We start from the raw sequence: 20,490 nt of genomic DNA, 5'->3' as shown, positions 1-20,490 counted from the left end.
ACCCAACAATATACATGTAATTTTGCCTCCAAGAACTCTCAAGTGTTCACTACCTTATCAAAAGTAAATTATACTACCCAAAACAAATATATACTGTATATGAAATACATGTCACACTCACCATGTCTAAGGAAATAAGATGAACTGCTCGTCTCGATTTTTTTTATAGTTTAGGATACGAGATTCACCATAATCCTTTGAAAATCGAATCAGACACGAATAAAGCATGTCTTCTCCCGGCCAAGCTTCGAACCACGATTGACGGAGAAAATACGTTCAGAGCTAACCACGAACCTACAACGAATTTTTGTTCATTAACTTTCCAAAAAACAATTTATCCAATATCAATTACTTGCTTCTCCTCTCTCTCTCTCTTATTAACTACTTTTTCCATCCATTTAGGTATTCCAATACAGGTACACGATCTTTCCCTCGATATTACAAATGAATCTCACACAGGCCTAATCTCTTTCTTGTTTCCTTCCCTAAACTTCACATTTCGAAAACCCACTATGCAAGTTTTTTTTTTTTATTCTATCTACAAAAGCCAATCGCTTCCAAAAAATTTTCCATGTTTACTATATGACCTCAAGCAGGAATTTTACAATTTCTCATATACTTCTTCAATGTAAAATTGCTACCCTATTTTTTAGCAATTTTCTTCTCTATGCCCTTCCAACTTCCTATCAACCTCGCTTGTCTTGTTTACATTTTCATACACATTTTTACTCCTTCTTTTCCAATATACACTCATTTCTTTCTCACTTTTTCTTTAACGAAATAACAATTAGGTATACCTCCAAACACTTCTCTTTTCACTGTTACATCGATCGCCATCCTCGTCCATCTACTGAGCACAAACGCATTATCTAACAACTTTCATTTACCCCATTATTTCCTACATGTTCTCACTAATACAAAATTTCCTTCTGCAACACTCGATGTTACCCATACATTCTTCAAAGTAACACATATCTACTTTTTCCCCAATCCCCAGTCTTCCTTGTACCGAGAACCCTACCCCTGACTCACTTTGTCTTTTCCATCCTGGCACACACTGAACTTTACCTTTGTCTTGCTATCCATGAAAATTCAAAACCCCATAACTTTTTACTGCATTTTTATTTTTTATCTGTTTATAATGTCTTTAGCGGCATGGGGCTGCACAAGTCATGACCCTATTCATACGCTGACTTTCCTAAATTTCAGTGGCAAAAATGCTGTCATTTTCGTTTTCTGGTGTCTCAGAGGCATGAAAATGGGATTGCCATCAGCCTCCGGAGAAGAGACTCAATGTCATTCAAGTGGCATTTCCTCCCACCGAGTGGTTAACAATGCTTCACTGCGTCCTTACCATTTCTACACACACACACACTACCTTTTCAAGTCTCACTTAATGCCAAACCATACAGAACTCTCTCCTTAGCAAGTTAACTTTCATGAATTCTTTCCTAATGCATCATATATGCATGGACATTCAAAACCCCAAGGTTTTCCCAATTTTTGCAACATCTTTACAGGATATGGGAATGCAAAACCCATGACCCAAATCAAATTATGACTTTCCCAAAATGCAGTGACAAAATTGTAATCATTTTCCCTTTCAGGTATCCCATAGCAGTGAAAGCGTGGTTGACATTGTCCTTTGGAGAAGAGGCTCATCTGCCATCAAGGAGGCATTTCCTCTCACTAAGCAGTCTACTACCTTTCAAGGCCCTTCCTATTCTTGTACATACATTACCCTTTCATCTTTGTTTCACCAAGTGCCAAAGCATCCAGATTTCTCTTCTTAGCAAAACTTTGTTACACTTTGTACTTTGTGCAATGCATTCACAAATATTCAAAACTCCGATTAAGTATTTCCCTTTATTTTTTTTCCTTTAAATATTTTTACATGGTATGGGGCTGAAAACCCCATGACCTCAGACATTTGGTGACTTTTCCAGAATTGTGAGTGGCATAAAAGCCATTATTTATTTTCCCGGAATCCCACAAAAGTGTGAAAATCTGGTTTCCTCTGGTCTAAGGAACGAAGCTTATCTATCCCACCAAGGGATCAATGACCTTCACTTGGCGTTCCACTGCCTTTGAGTATTCTATCTGTATCCCAAACTACTGGCACTTCCTTAGACAGCAATATCCAGGTTGCACCACTTACTAACACTGCTACAGCAGTCCTTGGTACATATTCTAACCTAACATATTTGGTTGCAAATGGCCTTAGGAGACAAATTCATTTTTTCCCTAAAAGGGGCCACAAACCTCCATTGAAACTCCTCCACTCAACATATGGTGCATTAGAATTCAAAGCCACTGAATGCCATTCCTACTGCCTTACTCCAATAGGAAATAACAATAGCATTCATTACTCCCTAAGATTAGAAAAACCACAAAAAGCAGGGTCCATGGTGTCTTCATCCTTGCAACCTACAGTGCTCGTGTTACAGAATAAGTGTAGATGTGATGAAAAAGACTAAATGCCTGTTAATTGATTTTTTCAAGTTGAGGACCCCGCACTTAATAATACTTGGTGTGTCTGGGGTGGCTGACCATACAATACAAATGAATGGGAAATGCTAAGAAGACTAAGACAATACCTGTGTGAATCATTACCCAAAGATGACATGATGTGCTTACACAAACGCTCATGTCCCTTACAATACCATTGTAGTTTTTTCTCTATAATGAAAAAAAAAACCAACACATACAAACAAAGAAATATTCAGACAGCCTAGCAGAGACTGAAGCATGATGTCCGCACTTGGTGATGGCAGAATAAAAAAAAGTGACAAGTGATGGCAGGGAAGTGAGGGTTATCCCCCACACACACCCCAATAGCCATCAGTTAATTAACTTATTACCAAGCTGCACAACCATTTCCCGCTCGTAGGAGTATTGTGCAGCAATGCTCCTACATAATAAATGATGGTTTCTATTCCCTATGCACAACTCTTCATCCATTAAGAAGCATTGCAATGACTAGGTAAGTGCGACAGGCGCAATGATAGACAGACCGATTCCACACCCCTCTTCTTGCACATCTATGTTCGATGGTCATTCTTTGTACCAAGTTTTACAGCGATCCGACTGACTTTGTAAAGTGTAATGACATGCCAAGTATGAAAGAAACAATGAATTACAGACAAACCCACACAACTATAATCAAACCAAAATGACGTTTTTATGATAAAATAAAAAGTTTTATATATACTTACCAAGTAATTATTACAAACCTATAGTTTCCTTGAACGGCAGCTTAAATTAAAAAATTCGTGGGTAACGCCTCAAAGTATAGTGCAGGTGACTGGTCCCTGCCCACTAACAGGAATACCAGGAACTACTAGCAGACAACCTTATTCTGTTGATGCCCGATGCCCATCAGAACGGGGGAAGGAGGGCTCCAATCAGGTAAATACTTGGTAAGTATATATAAAACTTTATTTTATCATAACAATGTCATTTTTATGTAAGTGACTTACCAAGTAAATTACACCGCAGACTCCACATTGAAAGGAGGAGGGATAAATGGACGTATTCTCCTCCAAAACATTAAGTTATGTAATGAATATGAAATAGAAAACATTGCTAGCATTGAATACACTGCTTGTAGTTCCTTATTAGTTAAGACTGCCTGCAACAGAAAACTGCCTTTCGTCGGCACTCATCTTAACCTGTAGTAGGTGTGGCAGTGTAGCCAAGGGTTGTCCCTACTTTAGTGGGAACTTTGCAGTGAGGGAAGTTCTCCGATGGCTAGCAAAGCATAATTGGAAGTTTTGCAATGAAGGAGCTAACCAAAGGTTAGCAACTCTTCAAAAGTGCCTGCAAAACTTCATAAGTGGCCTTGCCCTGGGCACAATACCACAATAAAAAAACAACCAGATAACACTGTCACCTGCATTGGAAAAGAGACCATGACCCATCCACAGAAAGTGGTGGGTGCTCCAGGTACATTGTATCTCCCCCTTTCTTGCAACACTCATTACCTTACTACAAGGTGAAGAGAAAGTAGAAAATCCTTTGCTTCCTTCCAGGATGCCAAGCCAGTTACTAATAAATGCAAGGTACTGCAAAAATTATATTTTAATGATAAAAAATAGTTTGTTCATACTTACCTGTAGATATATATAGCTGTATTCTCCTCCAAAGGTCCGACAGAATTTCTAAATTTACACACGAGTGGTGGGTCAGGTGGTTAGTACCCATTCCCGCCGCTGGGAGGCGGTATCAGAACCATTCCCATTTTTATTCAGATTTTCTAACGCCACTGTCTCCTGAGGGGAGGAGGGAGGGCAAATATAAATATATATATCTGCCAGGTAAGTATGAACAAACTTTATTTTATCATTAAAATATCATTTTGTTCATGAGACTTTACTCACAGATATATATATAGCTGAATACCACCTTGGAGGGGGTAGAGACAGCCAAGAAATAGGAAAACCAATTATTGGTAAAATTATTTTGGTTCCTTATCTGATAGCGTAGCTGACTGAGTGGTTACTGTCACTCTAGTCTGCTTCTGCTTTACTAGAGACCCCAGCGAGGTAGTGACCTATATAGCTGGCGACTTCTAGATGATCTGTCAACTGGGGCGTGACCACAATGTGACTAGATCATAGCCCATACAAAGAGGACAAAGAGCATTACTAACCACCTAACCAACACCTAAAGCGTTAGTTTGCAAAGGATTGGGAAGACTGCCTGTAGTCGACCCAACAAAACAAAAACACAATTAAAAAGGATAGGATCAGAGTTACCTTGTCCCCAAGGTTGCTGAAGCAGCAATGTATGGTCCCAGCGGAAAGCAATTTCGGATGCTACAAACATCTTGCCAAGAGGTGAGGCAAACACCAATTGATACAGCCAAAATGGGTACTAAAAATGTCACTGAGTACCATATTTTCTGAACGCCATGGAGGTAGCAACTGCCCTCACCTCGTGAGTCGTTAACTCTCAACAACTTGGAAGCTGAGTCGTCACAACTAGAGGTGTCGTCTTAATGACGTCTTAATGAAGAATGCCAGTGCATTCTTCGACATAGGTTTTAACTGGTTGCCTCTACAGAACACCATATAAACATCCAATGGACCACAGAAAGTGTCCTGTTTCTTTAAGGTAGTACTTGAGAGCTCTAACTGGACATAGAACTCCTCAGGTTCCTGTCCAATAAGGTCTGCTAAACCTTTAATTTCAAAGATGTCTAGGCCAAGTTAGAAGACCCATCATTCTTAGCCAAGAACTTAGGGCTTAAAGAATAGACAGCATTGTGTTTCTTGAAGCCCACATGACGCCTCGAACTTCTCTCACTCTCTCTTCGCCGCGAGGAATGCCGTTTCGAGTAACATCCTTAAGAGATGCAGAGTGAGAGGCTCAAAGGACTAAACATCAAAAACTTGGGACATTACGTCCAAGTTCCAAGCAGGGAAATCAGCTGGAGGAACCTTGGACGCCTTAAAAGAGCTCGTAAGATCGTGGAGGTCCATTGTCAGACAAAGCCAATCCTCTGTGTCTGAATACAATCAAAAGCATGCTCCGATAACACTGATAGTCGGAACTGCTATATCGAGTTTTTCTTTAAAGGAGAAAATCCGCAACCTGGCTCACAGTGATGAGGAAGAGGAAAGCCCTTCTTCTACAATTAACCTTTGTAAAGGTTGCTCTACGCTTAGATATATCCTTTAGATGAAGAACTTCTGGCTCTAGCGATGGCCTGTGCCAGCCAAAACCCCTTCGCTCTGACCAAGTTTCGATAGTCTGAAAGCAGTCAGGTTCAGAGCGGAGATTCAAAGATATCTCGTGAAGTGGGTTTGTAAGTGAGCAGGTCTCTCTCATAGGAAGGGTCCTCGGAACGTCTACCAACCAGAAGAGAAACCTCCGAGAACCAGTGGTTCGAAGGCCAAACATGGGGATGAGTCATCCTCGTCCCTTGTGGCCGCTAACTTCTGCGTATGACACCTCCCAGAATTTAGAACAGGGAAAAGGCGTAAACATCTATTCCCGCCCAATCCAGGGAAGAGCAACTATCGCAACTGCCCCAGGTCGAGTACAGATGAGCTTTACAGAGGAGCCTCGCTGTTCTTGGGAGGTCGTATGAAATCCACACAAGATGGCGACCCCAAAATTTCCAAAATCTTGGCAAACCTCCTGATGAAGGGTCCATTTCTTCGGCAGGAGTTGATGGCGCTGCAATAGCAGGTCTGTTCTAACATTTTCGACCTCTGCCAAAACTTGTGAGAATCGAAAATGTTGCGTAGCATAGGCTCAAAGAATAATCTCTCTTGCAAGGCTGAACAGGGAACAAGTATTGTCCGAGTTTGCTAGAACTACACAATTGCAAACTTGGGACTCCGAAGAATTGTGAGCCAAAAGATAGCCAAATCTTTGAAGTCGATGTGCCAGGACACCTGTTTCTCTCCAGGTTCCTAACACTCTCTCCTCTAGTGTTGCCTCCAACCTGTTGACGACCCATCGGAAAAAAACACTAGGTTGGGGTTCAGAAGCTTGAGGATCCCTTCCGTAATTCCGCATTTGGATCGAGCCACCACCACAGATCCTCTTTTATATAAGGAAGAATTCTCAATTCCTCTTCAAGTCTTCCTTGCTTTTCAGTTCTCCAACAAAAGAACTGAAGAGGCCTGAGATGCAGACTCAGAAAAACAAACTTCTCCAGCGATGGAAATCCCCAGCAGACTCATTCCTTCCTTCACCTAGCATGTTTTTTTCCAAGAAGGCCAAACTTTTCGTACATAGAAGTTGCCGTTCTGGCGACGGAGACGCTATAAAAGCCGCTTTTGAATAGATCTGAATTCCCAAACACAATGGACAGTGGGGATCAGCTGCAACTTCTCCAGACCAGAAGTCCCAGGGACTTCACGAGTTGCAGAGTCAACTGAAGGTCCTCCAGATACCTTTCGCTCGACGCCAATCAACCAGTCGCCCAAGCAGAGTGAGATCCTGACGTGGCGACAGATGCAACTGCATCGCAACGCGTTTTTCATGAGACATTAAACACCCTCGAGCAAAAAGTGACGCCAACAGCATCTGGTTCCCAGGCGGTCAACCATCCAAGTACATCAGACCCAACGTTGCTTAACTTCGCTGATCGGACGAAGCGCTCAACGCGGTATAGCCGTTGAGCAGAGTCCAAAGCAGAGAGCTAGGAACTGGTACGTCTAGGCCCCAAGACAACCTGAGATACTTCACCGAACGTGGATGAATTGGGGCGTGAAGGTATCTTGGAGATCCAAAGATACCATCCAATCCCCGGATGAAGGGCTCCTGGTATTGACTGCGAGGTCTCCATCTTGAACTTTTCCTTCCGGACCAAGTTGTTCGACCTGTTGACGTCCAAGACGGGTCTCCAGCCTACTGAAAGTTTCAGGACTAGAAACAATCTGTAGTAAAATCCCAGAACACCGTCCAATATCTGTTCCATTGCTCTCCGCTCGAACATCTGTTGAGCAGGTCAAAATAATTTTCTGTTTGACAGGAAGGCAGTTGGGAAACAAAAACAAAAGAGGAGACAGGAAGGGAATCAAAACAACCTCTCTCTAACAGTAGGAGGGACCAAACGTCTGCCCTTCACTCTTTCCAGGCTTGTGCAAATGAAGCCTGGTTGCAAGGGAGTCTGGAGATGAAGGAGTCACTTGCTACCTCTCTTGAAGTGACATTCCTTCGGGAAAAACTCTTTCTCGTGGTTAAGCGGTCTCGTGTTGCTTTCCCATGGAAGCCCCTTTGTTATGCAAACATTTAGCTTTCGTTTACTTTTTGTATCTGAGATCGGTGCAAAGCGTTATGAAGGAGATGCAGTTTGAATGTCGATAACTTTAGTTTTGAGAAAAACGATATTTTTTGCTTCTCTGTGTATTTATTTGCTTGCCGTTACACAGTTTGATGTTTTATGACATAAATGAAAAGCCAAATATAAAAATAGACCTGCAAAAGTAATATAACTTCGCTAAATGAAGCTAGATGGCTTGAGTGTCAAAACACGGCTGAGGTTGGCCAGCGCGACGTCTGACTTAGTCAAGCTCTGAGCTGCTACTGACTGACTGCCACTGATTGCTCCTGCTGCATTCCTGTCTTTCGCTGATGCGCGTACTATGTCCTACAGGGTTGCCATAGATCATTTAGAGATATTATTTCATAGCTAAAAGGAAATTACTACGATATACTGACATTATCATTACGTTATATGAAAAATGTAATTTGACTATGATAGGTTACTGTTTTGTTTATAACTTCTAACTATGGCGAATTTTTTAAATAAAACTTTCTGAGAAGATAGTCAGGATATGTATGATGCCATATATAAATATCCCAGAAAATTTTATTTTGATTTTTCACAGTCAACGCCCTTAAGACAAAGACTCTTACGAGGTGGAGAGAGAGAGGAGCTGCCGGTTGAAAAGTCTCAGGAAACAGATCCCTAAGAAAAAGCCAGAGTCTGATAATCAGCTAAGAAGAAGACGGCAGTTTGCTCTTCATACAAAGGCTATAAGTTATCGTTTATAAGAAATGTTTTCCGCTGATTGGTGGGTCTTGAGTGAGTGGTGAAATAGTTCCACGTATCAACAACGTGGCGGGAACTCCCCATGAACGAACTACGCCATTTAAACATAGTGTTATAAAAATGTGGAACGCTTCACGATTAGCGTGTCATCCTTGGAGCAAGAGCCATGCTAATCTTCTCTGTTCACCCAATTAGTATATGTACTATGAAGACAAGTACTGGAAAAATTAAGGACATCAAATGTTGAATAAATGTTACATGATGAACAACTGGAGCGGTGTCAACACAAGACTTTTAGTTACTTAGATAAGTTGAGCGTCATGGCGTGATTTCAAGCGAGAGGATGATGTACTAGAAGAGAGTCACATGATGACACTGGGTCCATGATTCCTCCAGCGATCGGTGAGAGAGGCGTGGAAATTCAGCGCTCAGAAGACTTAGCCCTGGCGAGACAAGAGAAAAGCCAACACCTCAACTCGGGAAGACGAATTAGGAAGTAACTAAAACTCTTCTAGAAGACAGACGCCAGCTCTGTCCGGCCGGGGAGGAAGGTGAAAGTCTGGACTACCTCATTAACAGGCAGATTCGAATCTTGAAAGGTTCATGAGAGCATCCAGTTGTTGTTGCAACCCAACAAAATTTCAATTGGAGAATTACTCGGAAATAGGGCTGAACAAGAGAGAGGGAAGTTAGTGGCGAGCATCATCGTATACTTCCTTCCACAGGGAGAATCTGTCTTGCCTTAGCGACAGGGGGAAAAGTTTGAATTATAAAAACACTTCATTCTCTTCTGCAGAGGAATATCCACGCAACTTTCGGGGAATAAAACAAACGTCAGAGGAAGAGGACGTGTCTTGCCTCTCCTCTGAAACTCATTAAAGAGGGCGTAGAGTCCAACGAGAGCTCCAACCCTGGCGGGAGGCGGTCGGAGGATGAGAATAATCCTTCAGGATGCGTGCCTGAACACGATCATTGGCAGCCTGGGGTCAGCGTCATCAGACAGCCGGCAGGGGACGCCAGATCGGTGGAAGCCCCGTAACCCTCATGCGGCTTTATGCCCCCTCCTGGTCCTGGGAGCAACATCAGAGGTCCAGGCCTGAGGCATTTCAGGGCCGATCTGACATTTCCACAACACTAGGGGCACTAGCACTAACACTTGCAACTGGCCAATTCAGCTTTAGTTTCAAGAGAAAGATTGACTCCACCAAGCAAGGAACTTTACTCTCTGCAGCTAACAAACATACAGGGTTAGTACCTTAAATCAAACAGGTTACTTAGTAGGAGAAAACCCTGACTGTCCAACTAAGGCCCTACCGGAGACAAGTGCACTCTCAGGAGGAAGTCAAGTTTTCAGCCTATCACGCTCCAAGGTTAGCCTGCATATAGGCAGTATTTCTTCCACTCACCCTCAGACAATCCCACACATTCAGTAATTATCATAGAGCATTAACATCTTACATATCATACATAAAGAGTGAGGAACTATCAAAAGTCTTCGATAGCCTCACCTTACATTCACCAGCTACAGACTTCGATAGTTTAGAGGTAAGACATCTTAATTATAAGAAAACTCAAAAGCAAAATCAAAAACGGTCCACAAAGATCGTTTTGCCTTTTCATTTAAAATCCAGTTGATACCACAAAACAAACAAAAATACTGAGTGACAACAAATTTCCGAAAAACTGCTGGAGGAACTGACAACAGGTGTGACAGTCCGGCGACAGAGAAAATCTGAATAGAAAATGGAATGGTCTTGATACCATGTTTTTATGCATGCGGGAATGGAACTAACCACCTGACCGGCAAAAGACGTAGCACTAAATTTGAAATTTGGTGGACCTTCGGAGAATACAGAATATATAAGGTTTTAGGTAGGTCTCGAGGAAAAAGAGTTTTTAACACTTTAAACTTTCTAAGAAGTGATAAGTGAAAATCAATTACACTTCCAGTAGGTTGAAGACTAACGAGGAAGAATTGTTCTGGCTTTTAGCTTTTTACTAAAAAAGTAAGTTAATTAGTTTGAAACTAAGAATGGTTATAAAGATCAAGTCCACAACATGATGAACAAGTAATGTTTTCTTAGACTCCAGAAAAAGCATCCTTGTCAGAAGTTTAAAGAGAAAGTCCCGTGTTTGAAATATTGCTCAGGTAATACCTGAAAAACTCTGACAGAATATAGAGTTTTCTCTAAGAGCTATGGGTTTAGGGAGATTTGGCACCAGACGATCGTGCAGCTGGCGCCAGGCTGGGTTTTCTGAGCTGGTACTGTTTAAAGAAGGTGGTGCCAGCTGAAATGGAAAAAAGATAACTATTTGGTCGAGAGCTGTTTAGGAACTCCCCGGAGCTCAGCAGTGCTAAATACCCAGGAGCCTGGCAAGTACTGGAAGTCAGGCAAGGGAGAGGTTCGGGCAGGGCATTACGCTTGGAGCCCTGAGCTGTACCCGCTGTTAAAGACCGTCTTCTCTTCCATTAAGTTCTTGGGAGAGAGAGTGGTTCCAGATCATGGAATGATACTCATTTTCGGTTAATAAATTCCGGGGTAAACTAAAACACCGCTGAGACAGACGTAGCTTGATACTCATAAGTGTCTCAGAAGAAGAAACTTAAGAGTCTGAGGCACCAAATTTGGAACATCATTCACTTTGGTGGTTGAATGAGCTAGAAGATGACGTCTGCATCTTTCGAATGTCTCTGCTAGTACCTCTGAAAAGACTCCTTCCTGACCAGACCCTGGGCAGCCCAAAGCCTGTCAGCAAAATAGCATACCACTATCTGGTGGTGTCTCTTAAAGAGAGGTTACTCAAGAAGAAATGAATAGTGGAAGGATTCTTGGAAAGTACACCAATCAATTGTAGCAATACAGGTACCCTAAATTATGGTTCATAGTGGGTTAACGAGGCACTTCACAACATTTTGACGAGCCTGAAAAGAGTTCAGCCCTTCACTGACCATGTCAAACGGAGGAAGAGAGTGGAGGCCCAGGTTGGAACAATCTTGCAGTATGGTGTCTGTTGTCCATGCTAGAAGGTTCCTTTAAGGTGGCAAACTCAGCCTGCTCCATAGAAGCACAAAATCCGACAGATCAGGGGAGTCAAGGTCCAATTGGGAGTAGGAGTGAGTTTCTGACAACTCAGCTCATCCACCAGAAATTCCAGTTGAGTAAGAAAAAACTTGATTCCTCGTCTGCAGTAAACCCTTCTTGTCACTTTGAGTGCTTTTAAAAACCTAATGACTGGGGCTAGTCCAGGGACCAGCAGTCTGAGGGTTGGCAAGAGACAAGAAGAACTGAAGCCTAAGAGAATGGCTTTCGGTTCTCAAGCATATGAGTGAAGGCTCTGTTCCCCTGGGACACGGCGCGTAAGAGTTCTGGATCCCTGAGTGGGCTCCTTCTACTAGAATAAGGAGAGAGAAGCAGTTTATTATTATTATTAAAACAGTTTAACCAGACCACTGAGCTTATCAGGGGAAAAATAAATACAATTAATTAGCAGGGCCAACGTTGTTTGAGAGAGAGAGAGAGAGAGAGAGAGAGAGAAAGAGAGAGAGAGAGAGAGAGAGAGAGAGAGAGAGAGAGAGAGAGAGAGAATTTTTAGCTTTACTGTTTGAATGGTTTTGTAAAGTAACGTTTTTGAGAGAGAGAGAGAGAGAGAGAGAGAGAGTAATTGTCGTTAGTGAGTGTTTTGTTGTTGGAAAGAGGGATAAGGGTCGTAGTTGGAGTTTGTTTACATGTGCTGTCTGTCTGTGAAAAGTTAGGGATTTCAGTTTTTGGGGAGTCTTGAGTTTGAGGTTCAACCTTTAAAGTGGAATCAGTTTGCCTGAGTTTTGGATACAGCAAATAACATGGATGGTGCATGTGTGTCTTTCTTTTTGCTCTGTTTGTTGGTTGAGAGTCTGTTTTCAGTTTTGTTTGTGTGGTTTTGTGTGCTGTGTTATGATTTGGACACTTTAATCCATCTCCAGCAATGAGGATCAGGGTGAGTGTTGTGTGTGGTTATATGTTCTATGTATCTGTGTTGTGTGTTGTTTTTGTGTTTTTTGAATTCCGCCACAAGCTGACTATAAGCTCTCATAGGGCTGGCCCAAAGGATTTGGATGAAATGACAGGTCTAGGCTAGAAGCCTAGCACTGAGACCAAATAGGTCACTCAGTATGGTGATGAATGAATGAAAATTAAATTAAAAGCTGCACAAAGGCATATGCTCTCATACTAGAACACACTCACACAATAAATACATTTACACTCAAGTTCCATATATACTAATTAAAATGGTATATTAAAATTCAAAATAAATCAAGTACAAGTTTAAAATTTGGTTGTTTTAAAATTCAATAGATGCTTAAGGTTTTTCTTATTTCTATTATTTACTTTTTATATTTTATCAATTAAATCACAGCTCCTCGTGAACATTAAAATGTGTATTACTGAAAATGTTGAAGATTCTGACAAAATTTCTTTCTCGATCTATTTCCAAAATTTGATAATTGCTGCATGTTATATTTTGGACATTCACACAATACATGCTTGACTGTTGTCAACACTTTGCAATCCGGGCACTCGGGAGAAGGGCCACTGTTCACTAAGTGTCCATGTGTCAAACGAGTAAGGCCTATTTGAAGACGTGTCAGACTTACTTGTGTGTGTGTCTCTCTCTCTGATATGATGAACTCCATTTTCCAACACCGAATTTTATCTGCTTTAATTTATTATTTTCAGGTTCTTCATTCCATATATTTTGCCATTTACTTACAATGATTGTTTTTAAATATCTTATACAGTCACTAATAGGGATGTTTACATTTGCTCTTGTCATGTGGGCTGCTTCTTTGGCTGCTTTATCAGCCTCTTCATTTCCTTTACTCCATACATGGAAAGGGATCCAACAAATTTTAATATTTTTTCCATCATTAAAAAACTTATGGAGTGAAACCTTAATTTGCTGTACAATATTATTTTTTTATTATAGCTATGAATGGCTTCTATAGCGCTTCTGGAGTCGCTATAAATCACAAAATTATTAAATGAGGCTCCTTTAATTATTTTTATGGATAATGCTATTGCACATGACTCAGCTGTAAATACTGAGGCATTATCTGGTAGAGAGAACTGGTACGTTTTGTCTTGGGATACTGCAGCATATCCCACTCCATATTGTGAGTCAGATCCACCGGTGTACATGCGTAACGTGGGCCTTTTTGGATTATATGTTCTACTGTATGTTGTCTATGGTGTTCTGGGGTATATGAATAACTTTTTGATCAATATTGTAAGTCTGTACAAATTCTCATTTTATTCACTGTCCAAGAAGGAGGTAATTTTACTATTAAAGGTAATTGTATATTTATATTCTGCTACTCAAACAATCCTCTAGCTCTAATTGGGAAAGGAGGTGGGTGACTGTTTATAAACACATTTCTTAATCCAAATAATTTTTTGGTTGGAGAATCATTTATCTGAATGAATTCTCAGAGCACTCTTCATTATTATTATCTCTCTATGGAGAGAGAGAGAGAGGTAGTTCACCACATTCAAATTGTAAAGATGAAATTGGTGATGATCCAGAAGCTCCTGAGCATACTCTACGACCTTCATCATGAACTGGGTCTAACGTTTCCAGTGCTGCGTCTGATGCCGAGTCATATATTTCGCTTCCATAATCAACGACAGACAGCACTGTTGCTTTATACAGTGCAGTAAGGGTATGTCTATCAGCTCCCCAAGTAGTGTTCGATAGTTTTTTAATTAGGTTTAATGCTCTTTCACATTTTGATATCGTGTTATGTGGGCTTTCCAGTTCAAGTGAGCAACAAATACTAATCCCAAAAATTTTGCTGTTTGCCCAACTGGTATGGAATGATTTCTGATTTTTATATCTATTGTTTCACCTTTTTCCACTTTTTATTTTTATAAAACATTAGTGCTCGAGTCTTTGTATAGGAAATTTAATGCCTACTGATTCATCTATGTTTATTATAGTTTTATTTATTATTAGCTCAGCATGTTTTATGCTAGATGCTGAATAATACATGGCAAAATCATCCATAAACAAGTTACTTTTAATTCCGATTGGTAGATTATTACTGATATAATTTACTGCTAAAGTAAACACTGTGCCACTAAGGACGCTTCCTTGTGGAACACCGTTTCCAAGTGGAAATGTACTTGACAATAAATCATCAATTCTCACTTGAAAAGTGCGATTTGTCAGAAAGTTTTGGATAAACCTAAGTAAATGTCCATGGGCGCTGCTTTTACATAACGTTTTTAGTGTTGCATATCTCCATGTAGTATCATATGCCTTTTCAATGTCAAAAAAAGACGGCTACAGTTATTTGTTTTCATTCAAATCCTCTTCATAAGTGGTCTTCCAAGTTAGACAGAGAATCCAATGTAGATCTGCTACACTGTGACCCAAATTGAGTGGGAGTCAAAACTTTATTCTCTAAAATGTGCCATGTTAGTCGAGCATTTACCATTTTCTTTAGTAATTTGCATAAACAACTTGTTAAAGAAATTGGTCTGTAACTGTTTACATTACTGGGATCTTTCCCAGGTTTGGGGATAGGAATAATTATAGTTTTAGGCCATTCATCAGGAAATGAATTTCGGAGCCATACATGGTTATAAAACTCTAATAAGTATGACTTTGCCAAAGGTGCTAAATGGCAGATCATTTCAAAACAAATACTGTCACCTCCAGGGGCAGATTATTGCTGTTCAAGAGAGCAAATTCTAACTCTTCCATATTAAATTTTCTATTATAATATACTGTATATCTTCTATTATTTCAAAATTTATTATTATTTCAAAATATATTGTTATTAATTCTATATTTTTCTTTCTGCTGAAATGCTCCTCTAAATTTTTGTCACTACTTACTTTTGCTAAATTTTCCCCTATTACATTACTTATTTCTTTTGGATCAAGTATCCTTTTCCCATCTTTTATTATGGTAGCACCTAGGTGGTTTAATATGGGTACCATTTATTTTCTTGAATTTTTCCCATTTTTCTGTACCCAGTATTATTTGAGATCTGATACATACTTCTCCATGAAATGATTTCTTTCCTGAATTCCTTCTCTTTTAAATTTTGCAGATATTTTGTTATATAGAGGTTTTAATGTATCAATTTCTAATGAAAAATAGTGTCAGTTTTTGTTAGTTTTCTTCTAATACTGGTAATGTTTTATTTATTTTACCGAACTTTCTATTCAAATTATCTAATCATCTTCCAATCTGATGTTGTATTTCTACTAATTCTATTAACTGGATGAGATTTGGATTTTGGTATTGCTTTCTCAGCAGCATTTTTAATGAAATCAACAAAAAATTCATTAGTTTCATTGTGGTCTTTTAAATATTCAAATGGTGGGATATTTCTAGTGTGGAATTCATATTGCTCCCAATCTGTTTTATAAATGTTATATTCAGGGATATGCTTGGCGGGATTATTTTGTAATAATGAAATTAATATTGGGAATGATCACTTGTATGCAAGTCAACTGTATTCCAATCCAGTCTGTCTACTATGCTTGCTGTACACAGAGTTAAGTCAATTGAGGAAAATGTTCAATGTGTTTTAGAAAAATATGTGCCAATTTTGTTATTATTTATACCGCACGTCGTATGAATCTATGTATTATTCTTCTATTTTACTTCCTGCTCTATTTGAGTCTGTACAATTACAGTCCCACATCAGCATGTGAGCATTAAAATCACCTACTATTTATGTAGGTTTTACATTTACTAAGTAATTCTTCAAACCTTGTCACTGGTCGTAATTTTTATTAGGTTGGTTGTCGAATTATAAATTACATAATTATTGTTTTTTATTCGAATTTTAATACCTGATATTTGCATGTAAGTAATGTTAACAGGTACTTTGTTGTAAAATACTTTATGTGCATACATGGCTGTACCTAAATTTCCTTCTTCCTCTCATGATGTTTATGCTAAGGTATATTTACCTATTGTTGACATAGTTTTGTTGACATGTTGAAAATTCTTCAAGACATGATCGTGAATTTTGGAAAACCCAGAATTGAAAACATTACCTAACTAGTAATCTATAACCCTGTAACAAACCCAACAATTCTGCATTATATTGAGCCAAATTGAAAGCCTTATCACCAGAATTACCACCACCGCACAACAAACCAAACTCATCCACAGAAGGAAAAGAAACCTTCGAGGACGAAGGAGCATTCTCCAACACTACAGAACCCGACAAACCCAAAACCACATCTGAACGACAAACCACGGACTTAGAGACCTTCCTTTGTAAAGAACTCGAAGCAGGAAATAAAACTGAAGATGGATCCACGACAAAGTCGTCACACTAGAAACCCCAACCGAACCCGAGCCCAAAGAAGACTGCACCTTCCACTTCTCTTCCTGAACACTTCCTAACCTATTTTCCCTACTCATCTGTGTCTTTCCTACTCTACATCAACCTCAGAGCTTACACCTTGAGTGGGAGGGGGGGAATCCGCTGCTAACACTGCCTGCTCCGTGCCGGGGGGCCCGGCAGAACCTACCTTCGAGGCTTGCAGTTCTCCATGACCCCCGCCACCCGTTAGGGCTGGTTCTGGAACAGGCAGGGGGCCTGAAAAGGAACGATTAGAATCAACTATCCTACTACTATCACTATCTCTATTCTCTGTTAGCTTACTCATCAGGCTAGAAATAGGCTAGACATACTGGATGACAAACTGTCCTCTTAACTTCTTGCATAACTCTGAATCTAATGCTTCCTTATCTATTGATTGTAACCCTACAGCTGATCCTAACCTACGCTTACTCTTCTAGGCAAAGGATTTTCTGTGTTTCAAATAATCCTCCATTTGATCTACTGACCAAGACCTATACTCGTCACATCTCTGAATGATACTACACTGAACCTTCCTACATAAAATGCAAACAGAATGTTAATCGTTTTTGAGGGTACTCATCCTACGCTTGCAGGACGTGCAGGACCGATGAGCGGCAGCATCTCCAGCTATAAAAGGCTCGGTCGTTGAAGCTGGTGATAGGGTTTTCAATTTGGCTCAATATAATGCAGAATTGTTGGGTTTGTCACTGGGTTATAGATTACTAGTTAGGCAATGTTTTCAATTTTGGGTTTTCCACTATTCACGATCACATCTTGAAGAATTTTCTATCACATCTTGATGAATTTTCCTGAGTTTGCTAGTGATGTCTGTCAAGATTATCAACAAACAGAGTCAGTCAAGTTTTCTTTCTCTAAAAACTATGGCCTCTTCTGCTGCTTCTGTTTCCTGAACAACAGATTTCTTCTAAGCCTTCTTCCAATGTCTTTACACAATCTTCTTTATTGGTCACTCTTTGGAGGGCTCTTCGGAGTCTTCTCTCGCTCATCCTATTTTCTTTGCCATTAAGTCAGCAGAGCAAAGAATTTTCATTAGTTCAATCCTGTAATGTTGGAGTTTCAGCAGCTCTCTCTCTCTTCAGGATTGAGGTAAGGAGTACCTTTGGCGGTGCTGTCTTCTTTAGCACCTTACATGGGTCCTGTAGTTTTCTCAGGCTTCTGGTCTAGGTGCTTCACAGGTGGCTGCGGAGTCTTCCGCAACCCCGTATTTTCATCCTTTACTGGGTTTAAAATGTAATGTGTCCACCGCAGTTCTTGCAGATGCTATGGCATTTGGTGTTTCGTCTGCATCATCATTGAGTGTATCAGTACTAATGGTGTCCTCAGCCTCTCCTTTTCACTAGAGTAGCTGGTAATTTTCCTTCTTTAGTTCCCATTGGTTCTGCAGCTCGTAGCTTGTCCTGAGAAACGCCTTTGAGTACTGGACCAGTTGGTATGTTCTCCACCTGTCCAACTTCGGCAGTAGGTGCTCCGGTGGTTACTCTGAGTGTGGCTTCTTTCTTTTCCCTCCTTCTACTTCTTTCTCAACTTTTCCTGCGGCTATTTCTGTTCCTCCTTCTAAAGTGTTCAATGTGGGTTCGGCTTTGGTTCCAGGTCATCAGGTTCCTCCCTCTTCCTTAATCAGTGACTTCAGCTCCGGATACCCATCCTAGTGCAGTGTTGGTTCATCTGGCGTTGGGTGGATCGGGTGTTCGGCCTCTCCGCTCGCAGGGGTGGGTGTTTGTCGCCCCGGTGTTACATAATTGTCGCTGGGTTGTGCGGGGTTTGCGCAGTCCAGTGCATCTGACTCAAGAATTTTGTTGTCGGCTTTAGTTGGTACAGGGTTTGCGCAACCAGGTTACGGTTGGCTCAGGTATGATGGGGTCAGGTTTATAAGGTGTTGGTCTCGCACATCCTGGTGTTGAGAGTTCTGGGTTCTTCGGGTGGTGTATTTCTTTCTTTTTCCTGTCCTGGTTAGGCCAGACCAGTCTAACAGAGAATGCTCTCTTGAAGAGGAGCTGGTACCAGACATAGGTTTTTCCTCAGCGAATGAAAGCAGTATAAGCGGATGGTGGACTTTATCCATTCTCTCTATTCACAGTCCAGGCTCTGAGGAACCTACATAACAAACCAAGCAGTGTTTGAATCATGCATGCGACTAAACCAGTAGTCTCCAAAACATCAAGTAAACTGGTCTGGTTTGGCCCAGTCGGGCAGTGTTGAGGAGGCGGACTCTAGGTTATCTTTCTCGGGTTGGGTCAGGTAGACCTTGCTTCAACGGAGAGGTTCTATGCTTCCTAACCCTTCCGGACTCTCTTAGGTTCCTTCGTTCCCGAATCGTTTGGTAGCAGTTACATCTCATGAGGTTTGTATTTTGGAGGACACTTTTCACAGCCAGTCTGAGGCCTTGTCCCACTCTATGTGGATGTTGTCTGGGTTGACGGGGTTTCTCAGACAAGATGGATATACTCCTTCCGATCCTGTACTGTTTGACAACCTCATCACTTTGGTTTTGATGGGGTTGGCATACCAGGCTATCATTTCGACTGGCTGTACAACATTCTTTGGCAAGAAGAGGAGGGACTTCTTTTTAAATTATCTTCCACCTCACTATCCGGACATACATAAGAGGATTCTGTTGAGGGTGCCCTTTGTGCTTTGCAACAGTCTTTTTAGAGAGGAGGATGTTTCCTCCATAGTCAATTTCATGTCGTTATCGTCAGCAATAGTGTAACAAGAGGCTATGATTCGTGTGGCTGCTCAGGGTTAAGGTGATGTGGCCAGTATGACGAACTTTGTTGCTTCTAACTCATGTCTCCGGTGTCGGCAAATATGCATCATCGAGGGTACAGAATGTTGAAGTATCTAGCCCTTGGCTGATCCTTACCTCCTCTTTAGAGGAGCTAGTAAGGGCAAGGGACTTCCTATTGAATCTATGCAAGATACTAGGAATTTGTCTAATCTTTACCAAGAGCTGCCTGGTTCCAACACAATCTATAACCTTTCAGGGATGAGGATTCTCTCTCTTCCTTTTTTTTTTTTTAACCCTGGAGAGGCTCCAGTCGGTCCTTCAGGAAGTAAAGGTGTTCCTGTCCAACAGGGAACAACTGGTGCCAGCTTGGAGAAGCCTCTTAGGGAGAATGTCTTCTCTCTCTCTCTTTTAATTCCAGGGTCTCGTCTCTGGAGGCGTTTTTCTATTCAGGTATGTCTCAGGAATCACTGGGACTTCCGCAACGAGAACGCAGGTATATTCTGGAGCGATTCTTGCCTGTCAAGTCTTCTGTGGTGTTCAGAAGAAGTGCATCTGACACCCAGAAGGTCAATCAACTCCCCTCTTCCCGATGTTCATCTGTACTCAGATGCCTCAGATCAAGGTCGGGGAGCAACCTTGGAGGAAACCGAGGCTTCAGGCCTCTGGAGGGATCGGGAATGAGAGGTGTCAATAAATCTTGGGGAGCTCAGGGCTGTAAAGGAAGCTCTCAGGTGTTTTTCAGTCCTAGTGCACAACAGAGTAGTGGCTCTGTTTTGCGACAACGTAACTCCGTATCATACCTGAAGAACTAGGGGGGATCAAGATCAACAGAACTCAATACTATAACACATAAGAGTC

At 41.0% G+C, this 20,490-nt stretch overlaps 1 long non-coding RNA gene and 1 other non-coding gene across 2 annotated transcripts in view; both read right to left on the bottom strand.

The window, feature by feature from the left end:
• The window catches only part of LOC136841657 (uncharacterized), a 44,291-nt gene that overhangs the window by 10,778 nt on the left and 13,023 nt on the right, over positions 1-20,490 (bottom strand). The gene's annotated exons all lie outside the window — the stretch shown is intronic.
• On the bottom strand, positions 8,629-8,731 carry LOC136842010 (U6 spliceosomal RNA). The gene has a single exon (XR_010854138.1). It is a non-coding gene; the product is annotated as a U6 spliceosomal RNA (small nuclear RNA).

This window comes from Macrobrachium rosenbergii, chromosome 1, assembly GCF_040412425.1.
Source record: "Macrobrachium rosenbergii isolate ZJJX-2024 chromosome 1, ASM4041242v1, whole genome shotgun sequence".
Lineage (NCBI taxonomy): Eukaryota > Metazoa > Arthropoda > Malacostraca > Decapoda > Palaemonidae > Macrobrachium > Macrobrachium rosenbergii.
The sequence above is the reverse complement of the archived record's forward strand: the minus strand, read 5'-3'. Positions and strand labels throughout refer to the sequence as shown.